The following is a 22024-nucleotide window of genomic DNA, read 5'->3' as shown; positions in this document are numbered from 1 at the left end:
ATCCAGTTGCTCTTTTTGTTTTTATATTATTTTCCCGTTTTGACTCTCAGGGTGATATTATTAGTTATATTATTTATTAATAATAGTTTCTGGGTCATAAAAGACCAAAAAAAAAAAACATATTTTTGAATGAAGATTAAGCACATTATGCTGTGAAAACTTTTTCTTTAAAATTTGTGCAAAAAACTTTTAATTTTATTTTTAGTGAAATATCTAGATATAGTCAGCCACTCTTTTATATACACGCTATCAAACTCAAAAGTTTGTAAGGTTTTTTTTTTTTTTTTTTAAGAGGTCTCTTCTGATCACCAAGCCTGCATTTATTTGATCCAAAGTACAGCAAAAACGGTAAAATTTTGAAATATTTTTACTATTTAAAATAACTGTTTTCTATTTGAATATATTATGAAATGTAATTTATTCCTGTGATTTTAAAGCGGAATTTTTAGTATCATTACTCCAGTCACACGACCCTCCAGAAATCATTCTAAAATTCTGATTTGCTGCTCAAAAACATTTATTATTATTATTATGTTCAAAACAGCTGAGTAGAATTTTTTTTCAGGTTTCTTTGATGAATAGAACGTTTAGAAGAACAGCATTTATCTGAAATAGAAATCTTTGGTAACATTATAAATGTCTTCATCATCACCTTTCATCAATTTAAAGCATCCTTGCTAAATAAAAGTATTACAATATGCAATATAAATAACAACAAAAACAAACTGACTCCAAGATTTTGAATGGCACAGTGTATAATGTTACAAAAGCTGCTGATCTTTGGCTCTTTCTATTCATCAAAGAATCCTGAAAAAAAAAGTACTCAGCTGTTTTAAATATTGCTAATAATAATAATAATTAAAAAAAAAATGTTTCTTGAACAATAAATCAGCATATTATAATGATCTCTGAAGAATCATGTGACACTGAAGACTGGAGTAATTATGCTAAAAATTAAGCTTTGATCACAGAAATAAATTACATTTTAAAATATATTCAAACAGAAATCAGTTATTTCAAATAGTAAAAGATATTTCACAATATTAATTATTTTGCTGTATTTTGAATCAAATAAATACAGGCTTGGTGAGCAGAAGAGAATTATTTAAAAAACATTAAAAATCTTTCTGTTCAAAAACTTAATGATTATAATAATTATTTATTAGTTAGTAGTTCATTTTAATATTACTTTCAAAGCGTTGAAAAAAGAAGTATGAATTTATTATGATCACAGTTTTTTGCATTATTTAAATACTATTTTAGGCTTTTAATAGTCTATAGATATAGTAACTTATATAATATACATTTTATTTTTCAAGCTGTTATTTTAATATTTTTAGTTATAGTATTTTTAGTATTTCAGTTGAGTTAATTTTGTAATATGCTTTTGTCATTTTTATTAGTTTTATTTCTATTGAATAATATCAGTGGTTTAATACGTTTAATTTCCTTTTTTAAAACAAAACAAAACAAACGACAACAAAATCATATATATATATATACTTACTGTGTATATATATATAATAAATATAAAATTACATTATAAAATATGTTGTTCATTTTATATTTTCTGTTACTTTCATTTTTAAAGGTCATTAAAAAACTTAAAGCAACTATTTAGTTAAAGGCACATACATTAAAACGTGAAACGAATGACAACAGCAACGCAGTAATAGTTAATCACAAAGTAGTAAAAAAAGAGAAATTCAAAACAAACCAAATAATTGAGAATCCTCTATAATACGACCCATTGTTAAATGCTTACACCCAGACAACTTGTTAGTATAAGATAAATCGGCAAACTCCATTGTCTAACAAAACATGATCAAAACATAAGCTGCATGTCTCTCGCTCTCAGACGAACGTGGTGCTTCCGTGATCAGAGGTCTGATGTTCCCTGACATACACAGAAACAGCAGGCCGCGAGCGCTCAGGTTAGTGGGAGGCTTTACGCAGTTGATTAAAGAGGCTCTGAAGCTCTAAGACACATGATGGGTAAATCACAGAGAAACTCTGCTTCATTCTGACTCAACATATGTGCTGGATATTATCTACATCTGTGGCCTCACACACTTCGGCCAATGCAACATCTGCACAGCAGCTCTGCCAAAGCAAAAGCACGAAAAGATCTGCTGTCACGATTTGAGATGTTAGTTAATAAGCAAAAGAGTTTGAATTTTGTGGAGTATGTTGAGATGTTTTTGCAAACTAAAAAAAAACTTTGAATAAAATGAAATAAATATGAATTTAATATGACATTAACAGTGTTATTTTATTATTATTTGTGACCCTGGACCACAAAACCAGTCTTAACTGTCAATTTTTCTAAATTGAGATTTATACATCATCTGAAAGCTGAATAAATAAGCTTTCCATTAATGTTTGGTTTGTTAGGATCGGACAATATTTGGCTGAGATAAAACTATTTGAATCTGGAATCTGAGGGAGCAAAAAAATGTAAATATTGAGAAAATCGCCTTTAAAGTTGTCCAAATGAAGTTCTTAGCAATGCATATTACTAATCAAAAATTAAGTTTTGATATATTTACGGTACAAAATATCTTCATGGAATATGATCTTTACTTAATATCCTAATGATTTTTGGCATAAAAGAAAAATGGATAATTTTGACCCATACAATGTATTTTTGGCTATTGCTACAAATATACCCCAGCGACTTAAGTTTTGTGGTCCAGGGTCACATTTATTATTATAGACTTTAGTAATTTTTTAAAAGACATTAGTTAAGAAGAAACAGAGTTTGCATTGTGTTGTTTTTGTGAACTGAAAAGCTTTGAATAAAATAAAATGAATATGAATTTAATATGATAGGAACAGTGTTATTTTATTGCTATTTATATTATAGTCTTTAATAATATTTTCAAGACATTAGTTAAAAAGAAACAGAGTTTGCATAATTGTGTTGAGTGTGTTGAGATGTTTTTGTGAACTGAAAAACTATGAATTTAATGATATGAACAGTGTTATTTTAGCATTATCTATATATAATTATAGTCTTCATGAATATTTTGAATGAGCTTTTATTTTAATATTTTAGTTTTCACAATTTTTATTTTAATTTTATACATTTTAAACAAACAATTTATTTCAGTTGTCAAGTCAACATTTCTTATTTTCATTTACGCTTTGTATTTAAGTTTTTCATCTAATATTTCTATTTAATTATATTTCAACTTTACTTAAATAAAAGACGACGATAACAGCACTTTATATAAAATTGACTTTTTTTGGTTGGGGGGGGGGGGCGGCGTGTAATTACAATTTTATGAATTAAATATGAAATTTTATTGTATTTTATTTCTGTAAGACCTAAATAAAATTAAGTAAAACAAAAATGAAAATTAATATCAAAACAGTAAATAAATAAAAAACAACCCAATTCACTGGCACACATGAAACCTAGACATGAAATTTTAAAAACGTAAACAGTTCATTTATAGAACTAAAATATGAATGTAATTTTCATACGCGTGACGTCCCATCTGACGCTGTGAATATGTTCTTTCATCTTTATAGCTTCAACTGTTGCAAGAAGGCTCATTTTGATTTATTGTCTTGTCTACATTACACCTCATGTAAATTTGAAAGACTCTGAGCTGAAAGTCCCCTCAAAGGCAGTGAATTGTTTTCGTTTTATTTCATTGTACCCTTTCAAACACTGTCAAGATTAAATTAAGATCTAATCTAGCCAGGCTTAGATTTAAGACCAGTGTTTAGGCTGAGTCATGAGGAACGGCTGCCAGAAAACTCACTCAGTCTGCGAGAAAGGCGCTCATTACAGACCAGAAATCCTTCTTTCCTTCCCTCCCTTCATTTCACCCGATCCCTTCATTAGGCTCTCATCAGCACGTTCAAAGCTGTCATCTTTAATATTTCACACGAGGTGGAGAAAGAGACAGAGAAAAGAAAGAGAGTGGATGATTTTATTAGGGTCAATTACAGCTACAAATGACAATTTCTCGGGCTAAATTGCAATTTTACGTCCTTTTTGTGAGAGAACAATGACTATGTAATTAGAGTAATGAGCAGCGCATCAGTCGAATGATTTGTGCCGAATGAGGAGTTTCTTGCATGTGTGTGTGTGTGTGTGTTACACACTTCTGTATTTGTTGAACATCACACGTGAGTAATTACACCTAATGTCTAATTACAGCAGTTGAACTGAAGAGTCCTATGTTGCGGTGTGTTATGACCGTATGTGTCTGACTTCCCTTCTCTTCCTGCACAGCTGCATTCTGGGAGGAAGCGGGTCAATGTGCCTGAAGGCCACTTGATGGCACTGTGAGCTCACTAAAGTCACGCCGCATGGCTGGAACAGCAGCACAAGCACTTGTTTAAAATATGAAAGCTGTCATGTAAACCACTACTTGGCATGTAGTTTTTCATTCGAGATATATATTTTTAATTTCACTTGTTTTTGCTTTGCAAGTTTTACAAGTAGGCTACAAAGACTTAACATTGTGTGAAGTGACCCGTGAGAGTGAGAAATGGTAGAAAAGGACTTTCTCGGGTAAGTGCGACTGCGCTTATTTTGAGAAAAAGGCAGAAAGAGTTCGTTTATGTGCTTAACAACCACAATACTTCAGTGATGTGGGTGGCTGCCACAGGATTGCTGTGTGGTTGCTAGGGTGTTTTTGGGCCCAAATCACGAAAGCACAATGTCAAGTTTCTATACTATTCTGTTCCCTAGATATGAATATGTAAATTTATGGGATTTTCTTTTTTCTTTTTTTAGGGATGCATGATATATTGGTGCCATATACAGTGGGGCAAAAAAGTATTTAGTCAGCCACCAATTGTGCAAGTTCTCCCACTTAAAAAGATGAGAGAGGCCTGTAATTTTCATCATAGGTATACCTCAACTATGAGAGACAAAATGAGAAAAAATCCAGAAAATCACATTGTAGGATTTTTAAAGAATTAATTGGTAAATTCCTCAGTAAAATAAGTATTTGGTCACCTACAAACAAGCAAGATTTCTGTCTCTCACAGACCTGTAACTTCTTCTTTAAGAGGCTCCTCTGTCCTCCACTCGTTACCTGTATTAATGGCATCTGTTTGAACTCGTTATCAGTATAAAAGACACCTGTCCACAACCTCAAACAGTCCAACTCCAAACTCCACCATGGCCAAGACCAAAGAGCTGTCAAAGGACACCAGAAACAAAATTGTAGACCTGCACCAGGCTGGGAAGACTGAATCTGCAATAGGTAAGCAGCTTGGTGTGAAGAAATCAACTGTGGGAGCAATTATTAGAAAATGGAAGACATACAAGACCACTGATAATCTCCCTCGATCTGGGGCTCCACGCAAGATCTCACCCCGTGGGGTCAAAATGATCACAAGAACTGTGAGCAAAAATCCCAGAACCACACGGGGGGACCTAGTGAATGACCTGCAGAGAGCTGGGACCAAAGTAACAAAGGCTACCATCAGTAACACACTGCGCCGCCAGGGACTCAAATCCTGCAGTGCCAGACGTGTCCCCCTGCTTAAGCCAGTACATGTCCGGCCCGTCTGAAGTTTGCTAGAGAGCATTTGGATGATCCAGAAGAAGATTGGGAGAATGTCATATGGTCAGATGAAACCAAAATAGTAAATAAAAACTTTTTAAAAATAGTAAATAGTACTAAATTATTAAAAAAACAAAAACAAATAATTGTCATATTATATAAAACATAAATATAAATTATTAATATAAAAATATAGCTTATACATATAAAATAAAACTAATAAATTTAAAATTGTGTAAATAGTACAAAATTATATACATTTATTTATATGTAATATAGATAAATATTAAATTAATTTATATACACAAACAGGCTATAAATTATAAATGTACAAATAAATAAACTAAAAATACATGCAAATAAAATACATAAATAATAATAACATTTTATAATAATATAATTATTATAGTTGTTATTAATTCTTAAATAATCACTACTGTTTTCACAATAGTATAGAACTTTTTTTTAAACAACATAAAAATAATTATTGCCTTACAGGAATCAGAAGACTTTTAATATCATCCACACCATGTGGTGCATCCCCTAAATTTCTTTGCCCATTTAATAATTTAAATTTAAATTTATAGGTAAAGATCTGAAGTCTGATCCTGAAGAAACAGCACACATCTCAACAATCTGTACAATTTAAGGTTTGTTGCATAGTTATGCATTCAATTTTAATACATAAGTTTAAAGTTCTCAGATCACAAAAGTATGAGCGCTAATTAAAGAAAAGCTTCAGTTTTAGTACCCCATGATCTGTGTTCTGTATGAATGGCCTTCTTCGCAGCCCACCTGCAAGTCTGTGTTGTTAAATTAGCAATGCTCTCTATAGAACCATAAGCTCCTGTTATCTGTTACATGCCTGGCAGCCTGCAGGCTACGGCCCAAGCAAACCTCCAGTGACCGACGTCTGCCGGCCAGCGCTGCCCTCTAAAATCACAACCGCCACGGATTTCTCTGTCTCTGCTTGGGCAGAAGGGCTCGGGGAAAGCTCGCTTCTGATTGGCTGGACATCGGTCGAGAGGCTTAAATTGGACAACAGAGGCCGGAGCTCTTCTGGAATGATAGTCGCTCTGAAAGCCACAGGGTGTGCTAAGGTTGTAAATACACAGACCGAGTCACAGATGGGTAAATCACACACACACACACACACACACTCAACATTTCCAATCATTTTGGTGCGCTGCCCACATTCCGTACGGAATGCCATGAGTTCTTACAGAAGAACGTCGACAGGATTTTGCAACAATTATAGCGCTCTTTTGTGTCTGCGAAGGGGTTTTGGGAAACAAATTAATTCTGAAAGATTCATTCAGACAGAACAGAACGCCGCTCCGGAGCTCAGCGGAGGGGAAGTGAGCTGTTGGCGCAGACATCCTCTGGCAAACCGTGGGAATAATGATAAAAAAAAAACGTGAATGCGCAAACAAACAAGCCAAATCGTGCGATTACACCAACAAAGCGCACTTTTAGGTCGAGCACATCTCTCTCGCCGAACACGATGGGGATTATGATTCACTGAAACGCATTCTCTCAGGTTCCTCCTCCTATTTTCTCAAAATAAGGTTTAGTCACTGCCAGGGTCACGATCTGCCTTTAATTTCGGCGCTTTGCTATTTTAGCATTAGTATACAGCACCGGTGACTCATTGCTTTGAGGTGACATGGTTAAATTGAGCAGTAAGTTTATTTTAAGCGGCAGGTGTGGGAGCAGATGCAACCCTCTCCATGTCCTTTGTAGTAGATCTGATTTGAGGTCTATTAACATCCTTCAATTCTAATCTTAACACGAGAGATCTTGTTGGGTGCTCAAGCAGTACCTACGTTCTTATGCGTTCTCACATGAGTGTGCCTGTGTTTATGGTCTTTGATGAGTAATCATTTAGGCTGATGCTTTTATCTGAAGAGATTCACAACAATTATTGTGACAAGCACCCTGGAGCAACCTGAGGTTAAAGGAATAGTTCACACAAACATTTGTAGGCAGTGTTTACGCAAAATCATATGATTTTCTTTCTTCTCGGAAACACAAAAGTAGATATTTTGGAGAATGTTCCCACTGTTCTTTTACAGTGTGAAAGAACACAGTGACTAGAGGCTGTCAAGTGCCAATAAAGAAAAAATAAATACTGTAAAATTTGTTATTATGGTGAATAATAACTTAAACTCCAGTTTGTTCCTTACATAAAACTACTGTATAGCTTAAAAAATTCGAATCTAATTAAATAAAGTAAAAATGAATAAAAATTATATAAAGAATAACATTACATGAATAGATTGTAATAAAATAACAAAAATAAATAAAATACATTAAACAAAATAATTAAAATACATAAAAATAAATAAAAGTTAATAAAAATAAAAAGAATAGCATAAATAAAAATAACAAAATAACATATAGAATAAAATAAATAAATAATAAAAAGAATAACATATCAAATAAAGAGAATAAAATTAAAACAAAATAAAACATTAAACAAAATAATTAAAATATATCAAATTAAATAAAAAGTAAAATTAAAAATGGTAAAAATAACAAAAATAAGCAAAAAATAGTATAGCATATATAAAATTAATAAAAAACAATGACAAACATTTTTTTAAATCATAATTTAAATAATAAAAATAAAAATCCTAATATAAAATCACTTTTTATATTAGACATCACAGTGCGATTTTCAAGGTTAGTGCATGTAGGATGGAGGGTATAACACAAATAGAATGAAAAAAAAAACAAGAATAATATAAAATAAAAAAGAATAAAAACATACAGAATAAAAAAATATATAGTCAGGTCCATAAATATTGGGACATCGACACAATTCTAACATTTTTGGCTCTATACACCACCACAATGGATTTCAAATGAAACGAACAAGATGTGCTTTAACTGCAGACTGTCAGCTTTAATTTGAGGGTATTTACATCCAAATCAGGTGAACGGTGTAGGAATTACAACAGTTTGCATATGTGCCTCCCACTTGTTAAGGGACCAAAAGTAATGGGACAATTGGCTTCTCAGCTGTTCCATGGCCAGGTGTGTGTTATTCCCTCATTATCCCAATTACAATGAGCAGATAAAAGGTCCAGAGTTCATTTCAAGTGTGCTATTTGCATTTGGAATCTGTTGCTGTCAACTGTCAAGATGAGAGCCAAAGAGCTGTCACTATCAGTGAAACAAGCCATCATTGGGCTGAAAAAACAAAACAAACCCATCAGAGAGATAGCAAAAACATTAGGCGTGGCCAAAACAACTGTTTGGAACATTCTTAAAAAGAAGGAACGCACCAGTGAGCTGAGTAACACCAAAAGACCCGGAAGACCACGGAAAACAACTGTGGTGGATGACCGAAGAATTCCTTCCCTGGTGAAGAAAACACCTTTCACAACAGTTGGCCAGATCAAGAACACTCTCCAGGAGGTAGGTGTATGTGTGTCAAAGTCAACAATCAAGAGAAGACTTCACCAGAGTGAATACAGAGGGTTCACCACAAGATGTAAACCATTGGTGAGCCTCAAAAACAGGAAGGCCAGATTAGAGTTTAAAAAAAAGCCTTCACAGTTCTGGAACAACATCCTATGGACAGATGAGACCAAGATCAACTTGTACCAGAGTGATGGGAAGAGAAGAGTATGGAGAAGGAAAGGAACTGCTCATGATCCTAAGCATCAGTGAAGCGTGGTGGTGGTAGTGTCATGGCGTGGGCATGTATGGCTGCCAGTGGAACTGGTTCTCTTGTATTTATTGATGATGTGACTGCTGACAAAAGCAGCAGGATGAATTCTGAAGTGTTTCGGGCAATATTATCTGCTCATATTCAGCCAAATGCTTCAGAACTCATTGGACGGCGCTTCACAGTGCAGATGGACAATGACCCAAAGCATACTGCAAAAGCAACCAAAGAGTTTTTGAAGGGAAAGAAGTGGACTGTTATGCAATGGCCAAGTCAATCACCTGACCTGAATCCGATTGAGCATGCATTTCACTTGCTGAAGACAAAACTGAAGGGAAAATGCCCCAAGAACAAGCAGGAACTGAAGACGGTTGCAGTAGAGGCCTGGCAGTGCATCACCAGGGATGAAACCCAGCGTCTGGTGATGTCTATGCGTTCCAGACTTCAGGCTGCAATTGACTGCAAAGGATTTGCAACCAAGTATTAAAAAGTGAAAGTTTGATTTATGATTTATTATTCTGTCCCATTACTTTTGGTCCCTTAACAAGTGGGAGGCACATATGCAAACTGTTGTAATTCCTACACCGTTCACCTGATTTGGATGTAAATACCCTCAAATTAAAGCTGACAGTCTGCAGTTAAAGCACATCTTGTTCGTTTCATTTGAAATCCATTGTGGTGGTGTATAGAGCCAAAAATGTTAGAATTGTGTCGATGTCCCAATATTTATGGACCTGACTGTATACAGTATATATATGTATATATAAATACAATGGATGGAGGGTATAACATTAATAGAATGATATATAAAAAAACAAAACAAGAATAATATATAATAAAAAGAATAATAAAAAAAAGAATAACCAACATATAAGTGACCCATGTGACCCATACTTGGAATTTGTGCTCTGGATTTAACCCATCCAAGTGAACACACACCCGGAGCAGTGGGCAGCCATATTGCTGCGGCGCCCAGGGAGCAGTTGGGTTTCGGAGCCTTGCTCAACACTGTGAAAAAAAAAAAGGTTGAGCCAACTTAAAATTTTAAGGCAACCAGCTTCAGCAGATTTTTGAGTCTGCACAACTTATTTTCTCCAATTTTTGTTGAATGAACTTAAAACGACAAGTTGAGAAAACTCAAAAATCTGCTGAAGCTGGTTGCCTTAAAATTTTAAGTTTGCTCAACTTTTTTTTTTTTTTTTGCAGTGAAGGGTCTCACCTCAGTCATGGTATTGAGGTTGAAAGAGAGTGCTGTACATTCACTCCCCCCACCGACAATTCCTGCCGGCACCAAGACTCAAACCTGCGACCTTTCAGTTACAAGTCTGACTCTCTAACCATTAGGCCACGACTGCCCCTACCCATATCAAATAAAATAAAAAATGAAATTATTAAAGTACAATAAATACAAAAATAAAAATAGCATAAAAATGTTTGAGGTTTGCGGACGTCACTAAACAGGGAAGAAAGGATAGAGCACAGAGGACAGAAAATAGGGATGAAGTGACAATGACAGAGAGAGAAGGAGAGAGATCAGGGGACAATTATCATTCCTGTGGCCGTTTGTTTGACTAATTATGTGTGAGTGATGTGACATGTGGCTGCTGGGGTTATTAATGGGATTCCTGCTGTTTAATGAACATGTCACACTCCTTTTCTACAAGCAGAAGGAAAGAGACTCCGCTGATGACCAGCAGCTAGCAGGGGTGTGCATGTGATCATGGACTACTGCATTACACTGCATTCATCTGTAAACACTGCACTGACATGCAATACAAAACAAACGCTAATAACTACCAAGGGTTTACATGTTTTCACTTGCCAGATTAAATGCTGTGCTATTAAATATTAAATATTTTTCAGATGAGAGCACATTTAATAAAGTAGGAAAGCAGTCACACGCTTCAAAAGAGAGATGCAATGACGGGAACATTTTTGGTATTTCTGGCCTACTTTGAAAAAAAAGTTCTGTAGGATTTGTTGAAACAATTTTCACTTAGAAATTGCACAAATAATTAAGAAGAAATGGCAAGTAATACACTGAATTAATTAACTCTATTGACCATTAATTTTCTATTAATACTTTAAATTTTTTTTGTCTTTTTTGCCAATGTAGCCTTACAGTTTTGCCAAAATTTTAAATTTGAAAAAGCAAAATTATCATGTTGCCTACTGTTTTAGGAGCCTATTTTTTAGGGAATAGACATGCTACTAATTAGTATTGTTATATTTAATTACAAATGAACAATAAAATATAAAAAAAATGTAAATTATTTCTCAACTATAATTAAATTATTAAAATAACTAAAGATAAAACCTAAATAGAAATTAATTTAAAATATATATGTACATATTAAAAAACAACTAATAAAAATGACAAAAACACAGAACAAAACTACTAAAAAAAACTTTAATTAAAATAATAATAATAAGAAAACATCAACAAATATTTAAACTATTTCGCCATGGCTTCATTTCTAATGTTCATTTAGTTGAATTTGATGTATTAATATAACTAAAACTAACACTGAAGTAAAAAAGATATACAATAGATGCATAAAAATAAATAAAACATGACACTATAAAAGTATTAAATCTATAACTAAAATAAAAGTTTGCCATTTCTCTTTTTCTTTAAGTTTAACTTGTAGTAAGATAATAAAAATGAATGAAAACAATATATAAATATATATAAAAAAAAAAAAAAATAAAATCTAATAAAATGACAAACACAATCCATAAAATAAAAATCAACACCTTTTCAAAATATTCGTAATAGTTTCTCAATTATACTAAACAAATACTGTGCCTAAGTCTGCAGCACACTAGACTTTGGAAAAGAGCTCATTTCAGTCTGAATAGTCCATTCAGAACTGTCAAAATGGAAACAATAATAATCAGTGGGTGTTTTTATTTTATTTTGGTAGTTAAAAGTCAAGCTTTTCAGACACATTTGTTTTTTCCACGCACATATACTCGCCACACAATGGATTTGCAGCCTGCTGTTGGACACAAACAATAGATTCTCCCCATTGGCTTTTATATGGCGTATAATTGAAGCCACTAGAGTTTGATTTTGCCCTCTGAGAGTCATTGTATATTTTCAAGCGAGATGGTCCATATTTATGCATTCATAAATCTAAAGGGTCGCAAACGCAGAAAACGATCTAGATCATCACGACACACAATGAGAGCACCAATGGCTTTCCATGAACGTGTCCCATCATGTGTCCTTGTAGATGATCTGCATCTGTAGGCTATTCCTATGGAATAATGATGCTGTCAGCACTGCGATGATGATAATGTCGATCGCGATAACGATCATGATCAAAATTGGCACGAATGGTGGTTGTCTAAATAAAAATTATACTGCAATCAGGGCATTTTGTTTGCTGTTGTTTTTTTCTTTAAAGCCTGCAGTTACAGGGCTTAAAGTCTGATTTATTGATCTCAGCGGTATGTTGATTAGGTTTAGCTTCAGTTCATACATGTAAATCCCCCATGGATCGACTTTTATGAACCCTAACAGCATCCCCACACACTCCTACCCAGAATTCCTTGCAGCAGCAGGAGGATTCTTTAGCAGTTATGGGGTGATGCACTTTTTGACAAGGGCACTCACAGTTTGCCACTTCTCTGTCAGGTTCAGGAACACAGGAGAAGCCAGACTTGGAGCTCTGAGAAGTGTAGAAAAGAGAGATGTTACCACAAAAAAGCTTCTCAGGTTTTACCATGAAAAAAACACTTATGACAAGAGGACACCATCAATGTACCACAACTTAAATGTGAAATGCAGAATTTTTGCACCTCTACCAAGCAATAATATACAAAGTATTGTCAAATATTCCCCTATTTTTTTGTTACACTTTTTAAAGAAATTTAAGATTAAAATGTGAAAATTTCCTTTTGACTTGTAAAATGTAACCAACTTTAAAGTCATCACAACATTTGCAATAATGGTTGGGATTTTTCTGTTACTCTAACTGAAACTGTCTTCACGAGTGATTCATTTGACTCGTTCATTCAACTGATTTGTTCAAAAACAGATTCACTGAGGAACAATTCATTTGAAATCAATAAATGATTTATTCAAAAACATTTATTCAGGAAAAAACAAAAACAAGTGTCTGTCTTTAGTGAGTCAGTGAATCATTCTATCAATTGTTTAATTAAAGAACTAATTCAAGCAATGCAACAAGCAGGTTACATAGTAACGCCAGTAGGTGGCGACACGAAACTGATTCGTTCAAAAAGACAGATTCTTTTAGGAAATAAAAATTATTTGGTAGTATTCCACTCCAAATTCAGCCACTGTGTTTAGAGAGTCATTATCTTAATCAGTTTCATAAAAAAAAAAAAAAACTGATTTATTCAGGAAAACAAACAAACAAGAAACAAGTGCCAGTCATGAATCATTCTATCAATTGATTCATTCAAAAATAATTAATTCAAGGAATGCAATAAGCAGCTCATATGGGCATACATAATTACACAAGAAGATGGTGACAAGAACCTATTTTTATAAGTTATTCATTTGCATCGTTCATCCAAATGATTCATTCAAAAACACAGATTCATTTACAAACGGAAAAGTAACTGACTGACTTCGGAATAGCAAACTAGCATAGTATTCTTACTGTATCTGCCATGTAGAGTTATGAAAGAAATAATAAATGGAAAATGGTAGTATTCTACTCCAAATTCAGAGAATCGTTCTATTAAGCGATTCATTTAAAAACACTGATTCATTCAGAAAATGCCTCGAAAGTAAATGTCGAAGAAATAAATGAATAAATAAATAAAGTTTTACAACAAGTTATTATATGATGGAATGTTGTTCCAAATTCATTCAGATAATTAGTTCAAAATTATTTATTTAGGAATGCCCTTATGAAAATGAACCATGGTTTTGCTACTGTCAGTCCTCTGTCGTGTGTGTCATGTGTTCCCGCCTCTTGTTTCCATATTTGGTCATGTTCCTGTCCTTGTCAAGTGTGATTTATTAGTTTATTCAGTTCGGGTGTGTCTATTTATCAGTAATTGTCATGTGTATTTATTTAGTTCCTGCCTGTTCAGTTAGTTTTGGTCTGGTCTACTCGTTATTCCCGGTGTTTCTGTCTGTGTGTCAGCCTTGCCTGGTCTTGCCCTGCCCTGATGTCAACATTAAAGACTATTAATTTGAGTTTATCCTTGTCTGCGTGTTCCTCGTTCCTCCCTGCTGCGTGCACCGTGACAGCTACACTAACCATAGTTTAACAATGGTATTTGTAGTAAAACTGTGGTTATAAATGGTGATCTATCCATCAAAAAACCATGGCTAGGCCTACTACACTTTTACTGTAACAAAACCATGGCTGTTTTGGGCTCGTTTGTAACTATTTTAGTTGGCAGAGCAAAAATAGATGATATTTAATAAAAAAATAATATTGCAAAAATAGACTAATATTGTGTTTGAAATGTAAGATGAATACTGAACTACTGTAGAACAATTAATCAATATCAAACTTGCAAATATGTTTATATGAATATTAGCCAAAACACAGACATGCTGATATTTCTACGTTCACACTGTCAGTTTTTGGGATTGACAACCGCATTTACTTTGCAGGTGTGAGTCTCGAAATGTCCCGTTCACATAGCAGTTTACAATTGTGTTTGGAATACTGTCTGTATGAACGTGCAACGGGAGTCAAGCCTGTATTCCTTACCAGTAACCATAGCGACAGTGACCAAAGTAAAATCAAAGATGGCGATGTCCATAAAACTGAAAGTCTTATCACTTTTTGACACGACAAGAGTCCAATCGAGCCGTTAGTTCTTTTGTCAAATCTTCATTTACCGACAGCAGCTTTTAAATTTGGGTGGAGAGCGGAGTATTTCAGTCGCGCGCAGAACACAAAACTGAGGGGAGTGGCTCCGATGGAAAACTGACTGGACCTAAACCTTTCAGATGACACGCAGCTCATTTCTTCGTCACTGTAAGTTACCGAAAACACACATGAAAACACGCAACACACGGTAGACGCGCGTTGTGCGGCAGAGTGGCTCTCTCTCGCGCTGTATGATGTGACAGACAACTAGTTGTCCAGCCCTGTTCCGTTCACAGCGCCTGTGTTCCGAGAATGCGGTTGTGAGTCCTGAAAATTTACGGGTGTGAGTTCAGTTACAGAATGCGGTAAATACCGAACTGTGTGTGAACGTAACCGTATTAAGGACTTAAATACAGGATTAACAACCGTATTGTTCTGCTGTGTGAACGTGGCCTTAGACCAACAGCTCCTATACTCATTGTTAAGTACAGCTAGATGTAGCATTTAATTTACACAGAGCCTCAAACCTTAGCTTACCTAAAACACTATTATGCAAGCACTGGTATTTCCTTCAGGAAATACAAATCTAGTTTAGACTCGTCCCTCAGATTGTAAAAAGGAACAAGTGGTGTATTTACAGCAATCCACTTGCAATGTGAGCCAAGCAGGCAAGCCGGGGCAATAAAGCTATTAAATATGCAACTATCACACTATTGTGGCACACGGACATTAGGTTGAACCCTTTTAATGAGTGTTGTGTCTGTTCCAGGAAGTGCTTATGGGGTTTTTTCATGCCTTAAGGAAGTGTCAAAAAAACACTTTGCCTTGTCATGCTCAATTAGGACTCAAAAAGGTTGTGGCAGACCAGAGTGCACTTGAACGCGAGTGTGTTTCTCCCAGCTGGTGGTCAGCGCTTCCGGTCCCACTTTATATTAGGTGGCCTTAACTACTACTGTATATACTTACTTCAAAAAATAAGTACAATGTACTTATTGTGGTCATTGTATTGCAAAACACTTTTGCTGCTATTGAAGTGGGATATAGGTTAGGGACAGGTTTGGTGGTATGGGTAGGTTTAAGGGTGGGTTAAGGTAAGGGATGGGTCAACAGTGTAATTCTAAATGTAATTACAGAAATTAATTACAAATGTAATTACATATAGGTATTTTTTAAAATATAAGTACAATGTAGAAACATGTATGTACACAATAAGTGCATTGTACCAAATTATTACTTTAAATGTAAGTACATAAGGCCACCTAATATAAAGTGGGACCACGATTCCTTTAACAAATTGCCTGAAGGGAAGGGAAGGGAACGACGACTCACCAAAACAAGCTGCTGTGTCTCTTTTCTCCTCTCTTCCTCTGAGCCCCCACTCCAAACACATATCTATTTTTCTCTTCATTTGGGGTGAAGAGTAAACTGCGTTTCTGCAGCTAATCAAGGAGAGATGAGGAGAGGCGCTGAGGTGAGACAGCAGATATTACCACCACTGGTTTCCCAGCACTCCCCTCTCACTCACTCCACAGGGCTGTTTTACATTCACTCCACATCACCAAGCAGAAGAAGCACTAGTCATGTTATGAGTGAAGCCCACCTCTCCTTCTCGCTCTCACGCTCGGACAGAATATGATGGAAATTGGCAATAAAGTGTGTGCTTGTGTACACACTTACGCTGAGAGAAACCTCTTCACATCGAGAACCACTGTATATTTCGCTCTAAAAGTTCTTGGTGTTAGAGTATAGGTTCTTCAGATCGGCATATTGACTAGGTATCAGTCTGTTAACAGACGAAAAGTAAAGCCCTCCTGTACGTATTCAGTTTTCTTCAGAACTTCTTAAGGTTATAAAAGGTTCTATAGCATCGTATGAACTTCAAAAGTTTTTTGTACGTTGTCACAGGAGTGTAGAACATTTATAAGTTCTAATGAAGTAATATAAAGGTTCTTCTAAGGCATCATGGAAACTTATGAAGGTTACACTCTAAAAAATGACAGTGAAAATGCTACGGTAAAAACCTGTTAAATGGTTAACGGTAAGTTCCCTTAATATATACGGTGAAAAACTATAATAGACATTTCAGACAATTTTATGGTGAAATACTGTTTTTGGAAGTGAAAAAGAATGTAAAATTTACAGGGAAAAAACGTAAATTGACATTCCCAGAATTCCCATTGTGTTGCATTTCAAATGGGATGTTTTTTATTTGAAATAACAATATTTCTTCTTAGTTTTTTCTTATCAGTTATGTTTATTAGGGTTGTATGTTACATCTAATGTTGTTAAATTATAAATTCCCAGATGCCATAGAAGAATCATTACATGGCATCATACTGACTTACAAACATTCTATGACTGCATTAGAGCTTATGAAGCTTCTATGGCTTCATTGGATTTTAGAACCTTTATAAGTTATATTAAACCCATGAAAGAAACTTTTTAGGTTCTTGTGGTGCCATATAACCATTACATATTCCCATAATGCCAAAGAAGAACCATTTTAAGTTCCAGTGAAGCCACGGAGGAAACTTTTTAAGTTCACATGGTACTATATAACATTATATGTAAGCAATAAGGTACGAGAGGCCGTGCTGTATGGTGAATAAATCACGGCTGAAGGGCGTTGTTAGGCATGACGCGAAGCGTCATAATGTACAACCGCATTTACAACAGATGCAACATAATGTCAGCAGGGGTCACTCATACTTCATTAAATAGATAACAAACAGTTAATTCTGCCGAAATACATAATACATGAAACAGTTTTGATGCTAAGGGTGTTGCTCAGTGATACACAGAACCGTTGGGGGGAAGCGGTCATAGCCGTGCTGTATCATGAATAAAACACAGCTGCTGACCAATCAGAATCAAGGAATGGAACTAACCGTTTTATAAGTTCCTATCCAACTTTTTCTTGTCGTAAAAATGGGCCATAAAACGTTCATAAATTTCAAAACATGTAATGTAACGATTCTTCTAGGGCATCATGGTCCCACCACAGGAACTTAAGGTTCTTATATGGCTTCATTGGAACGCATAAATGTTCTAAAGGACCAATGAAGCTATAGAATCTTTAAAAGTAATTTAGTGTTCTAGGAAGTTCTACGGCACTTTTTGGAGATTCCTCTGCAGCATGAAGCTAAAAAAACTCTTTTAGGAACCTTCAATTTTTATGTCTGGAAAAGTTTTTGTGAGTGCCGCAAAGTTCCAAATAAACTCAAAACACATCTTTTCTTTCAAACGTACCAAATAAATTACCATGATGTTTTCAAATAGTTCATTTTCAGATGTAAGAACACTGAGTGGCTTTTCATCATCAAAAACTCAGAGCTTGAGCGAGGCGAACAGGGCTCTCGAGCTTTGTTTATGCTGCAGTATACTTTGATCACGCGGCTTTGTTTGGGTTGATTGTGCTGGTGAGGGCAGATCCCACAGAGATGTATCTGCTCCATGGGGCTAAAGGAGAAAAGACACGGAGCTGGACTGACCGGATAACAGAAAAACATTAATTGTCTGGGTTCTGCTGGCTGTGGGGGTTTTGTGGATCTGAGTGGAAGAGAAAAGGTAATTTCAGTACAGAGGTGAGCCATGTGGTGCTGCAAACACGTTTCTACCCTGTTTCTTACCAGTGTTGTGTGTTATTCTTTCTTTCTTCCCACTCTTTCGCCATCTCTATCCATCATACATTCACTGCTGCTTTACTCTCATCCTTTTTCTCTCACGCCTCTTTGCCCTGGCAGCAATTCCTATGATGCAACTAAGAAAACAGATTGGCACAGCAAAACATTAGATAATGATGTGATAACTTTGAAAGTAAGAAACAGAGAGACGTGGACATATTATCAAGATAAAATTAGAATTTTTTGAAGCTATGTTTATTTTCAAGCTAAAATAACAATATTTACCTTACTATACCCCAGGTTCCAAGAACATTCTATAGTTTTAGAATAGGGAACACTTATTAACTATTAACTATGACTTTTCCCTCAATAAATTCCTAATTTGCTGCTTATTTATAGTTAGTAAGATAGTTGTTAACTTTAGGTATTGGGTAGGATTAGGGATGTAGAATAAGGTCATGTAGAATAAGGCATTAATATGTGCTTAATTACTACTAATAAATGGCTAATATTCTGTTAATATGCATGCTAATTAGCAACTAGTTAAGAGACCTTAAAATAAAGTGTTACCGTTTTTGGTTCCATTTGTTAACTTTACCTAACTACATTATTTAAAATGAACTAATAATGAAAATTACTTCTTAAAGCATTTCTTCTTTACTTCTTTAATGTTATTTTTAAAATTGACTTTATTAAATCATTATTAAAATTAAAAGTTGTATCTGTTAATATTATTTAATTATTTAACATGAACTATAAATGAAGTTGTATTTTTTTAAACTAATTTTAACAAATATTAATAAATACTGTAACAAATATATTGCTTTTTGTTATTTAATATTAGTTAATGCATTAACTAATGCTTACACTGTAAAAAACGACTGTGATTTTAATGGTAAAAAACTGTGAAAATGCTACAGTAAAAACCTGTTAAATGGTTAACGGTAAGTTCCCCTAATATATACGGTGAAAAACTGTAATGAAAAGTTCACTTTCTTTTTGGAAGTGAAAAAGAATGTAGAATTTACAGGGAAAAAACGTAAATTGACGTTCCCAGAATTTCCTACGTTGCATTTCAAATTTTGTTTGAATTTGATATTTTTTCTTTGAAATAACTATGTTTCTTCCATATTTTTCTTATCAGTTATGTTTATTAGGGTTGTATGTTACATCTAATGTTGTTAAATGAATGTTTATTGCATATTTCAGTTTAATGAGTCTCACCATGATGGTGTTTATTGTTTGACTGAATGATACTGTGCACCTTCTATATATGTTATTATTTAAAAGATGCTTGTGATGGGCTTTGGTTCATCGTGACTTTCTCATCACCACCTGCATTTGGTGGTTATCAGTGTATTTCAAAGGTACAAAACAGATTTCAGTACTGGATAGCTTGGTATATTAACATTATATCAGTTAATGAAACTGTAAATTTAAGTTAAAACAGTAAAACCTCAAATGTAATTCCTGCAACCACAGCTGCTGTTTTTTTACCGTAAATTTTATGGAATTTTTTTTACAGTGTACTAATGGGACCACACTAGGCTTCTGGTGTCAAATGCCAACTGGAGTCAGATGTTAGCAAACCTGGAGTCCAATCAATGAAATAAGAGCTAAATTGACTTATATAAACACCCAAACAGTGTCAGTGTGCTATTCACAAGCGGCATTAGCTGATGTGCCTTGCAAAAAAAAGAGATCTCAGAAGACTTATGATCAAGAGTTGTTGATATGCATGTTGCTGGAAAGGGTCACAAAGTAATCTCTTTACTTTAAGACTTTAAATATTCATCAGTCCACAGTTAGACAAACTGTCTAACTATGGAGACGATATGGTAATGTGGCTACTTTCCATAGAAGTGGGTGCCCAGCCAAGATCTCTCCAAAGGCACAACGCAGAATGCTCAGTGAGGTGAAAAAGAACTCTATAGAGTAACAGCTCCGTCCATGAGTCAATCATACGTAAAACATTGAACAGGTATGGTATCCATGGAAGGACACCATAAGGGAATCCACTGCTCTCCAAACAAATCATTGCAGCATACCTAAAGTTTGCCAAAGACCACCTTGACACTCCACAACACTAATGGGAAAATGTCTTGTGGACAAGTAGACCTGTTTGGGAAGAACATGCAGTGCTATTTATGGCATAAAAAGAAAACAGCCTACCCACATGAAAATAGTGAAGAATGGTGGAGGGAGCATCATGATTTGGGACTGCTTTGTTGCCTCTGGACCGCTTGCCATTGTGGAGGGGAAAATGAATTCCAAAGTTTATTCAGGATATCCTACAGGATAATCTCAAGGTGGCTGTCCAAAAGCTGAAGCTCAAAAGAAGCTGAGTGATGCAGCAGGATAATAACCCTAAAACACTGAAGTAAATCTACTACAGAATTGCTTCGGAGACATAAAATCCATCTTTTGGAGTGGCCCAGTCAAGCCCAGACCTCAACCCAATATAGATACTGTGGAATGACCTCAAGAGAGCCATTCGCACCAGATGTCCTAAGAATATGGGTGATCTGAAGCAGTTCTGTGAGGAACAATGGTCCAGAATTACTCCTGGACGTTGTGCAGGTCTCATACACAGCTACGGGAAGCACTTGCTTGAGGTTACTGTTGCCAAAGTGGTTCAACCAGTTATTAAAGCACTAATGGGTGTGTTCAATAAATACATTTAAGATCATGACTGTTTGGGTTTTATCAGCTCAGAAATATTGTTTGTTGATATTTGTGACTTTCATTTCATGACCAATTTAAGCAGAAAACCAGGAAATTGAAAATAGTTCACTTACCTTTTCTTGCAACTGAAATATAAAGATAAATATATATATATTACTGAATAATCTGCAATATTTTATACTTTTTGTATTTTTAAATATATATTATATTTAGTTAAATATTTCTCTGTCATATATTTTAACATTAATTAGCCTTAGTCCTAAACCATGCCCTCATAGAAAAATAACATTTGGAGCAAAACATGATTTAAGAGGTGTTCAAATGGTGAACACCTCTTAAAAATGCATTTTTGACATGTTTTAATATATTTGTAAGGACATTTTTAAAAATTCACAAACTTGCTCACACACATACCGCGGCACACAAGCATTACCACCTCCTTCACAGCTTGCAGCTGCAGGCCTTGAGGCTGATCAACTGTTCTGACCCAACAATGACAGCCTCCTCCCTCCCTCTTTCACCAGATCGCTTCTCGCCTTGTCTCTCCATATCAAATCTCTCCGTGTGGCCACAGGCTGAAAGAGGTTCAGATGGTTTAAATGCTTCATTATCTTTTATTTTAACGGAGATTAGAGCGAGCCTGCGGTGGAAAGTGCTGCCTGTCGGGTCTGGTCTGCGCAGCTTCATTAACGTCAG

General features: G+C 34.9%; 1 protein-coding gene across 3 annotated transcripts in view; it reads right to left on the bottom strand.

Annotated features, from left to right (window-relative positions):
• The window catches only part of ehf (ets homologous factor), a 30810-nt gene extending 9514 nt beyond the window's left edge, over positions 1 to 21296 (bottom strand). Inside the window, exons 1-3 of one of the 3 annotated variants that reach the window (XM_058767513.1) lie at positions 20820 to 21296; positions 18650 to 18780; positions 12833 to 12887 (exon numbers count right to left, since the gene is read on the bottom strand). The gene's annotated coding sequence lies outside the window, so the exon portion shown is untranslated. Of the gene's footprint in view, positions 1 to 12832; positions 12888 to 14918; positions 15183 to 18649; positions 18781 to 20819 lie in introns of those variants that run through there. The other 2 variants (XM_058767508.1, XM_058767510.1) reach the window with 2 other exon arrangements.
• Positions 21297 to 22024: the final 728 nt, after the last annotated feature.

Source organism: Onychostoma macrolepis, chromosome 25 (genome assembly GCF_012432095.1).
Source record: "Onychostoma macrolepis isolate SWU-2019 chromosome 25, ASM1243209v1, whole genome shotgun sequence".
NCBI classification, from domain to species: domain Eukaryota; kingdom Metazoa; phylum Chordata; class Actinopteri; order Cypriniformes; family Cyprinidae; genus Onychostoma; species Onychostoma macrolepis.
This window is presented reverse-complemented; position numbering and strand designations above follow the sequence as displayed.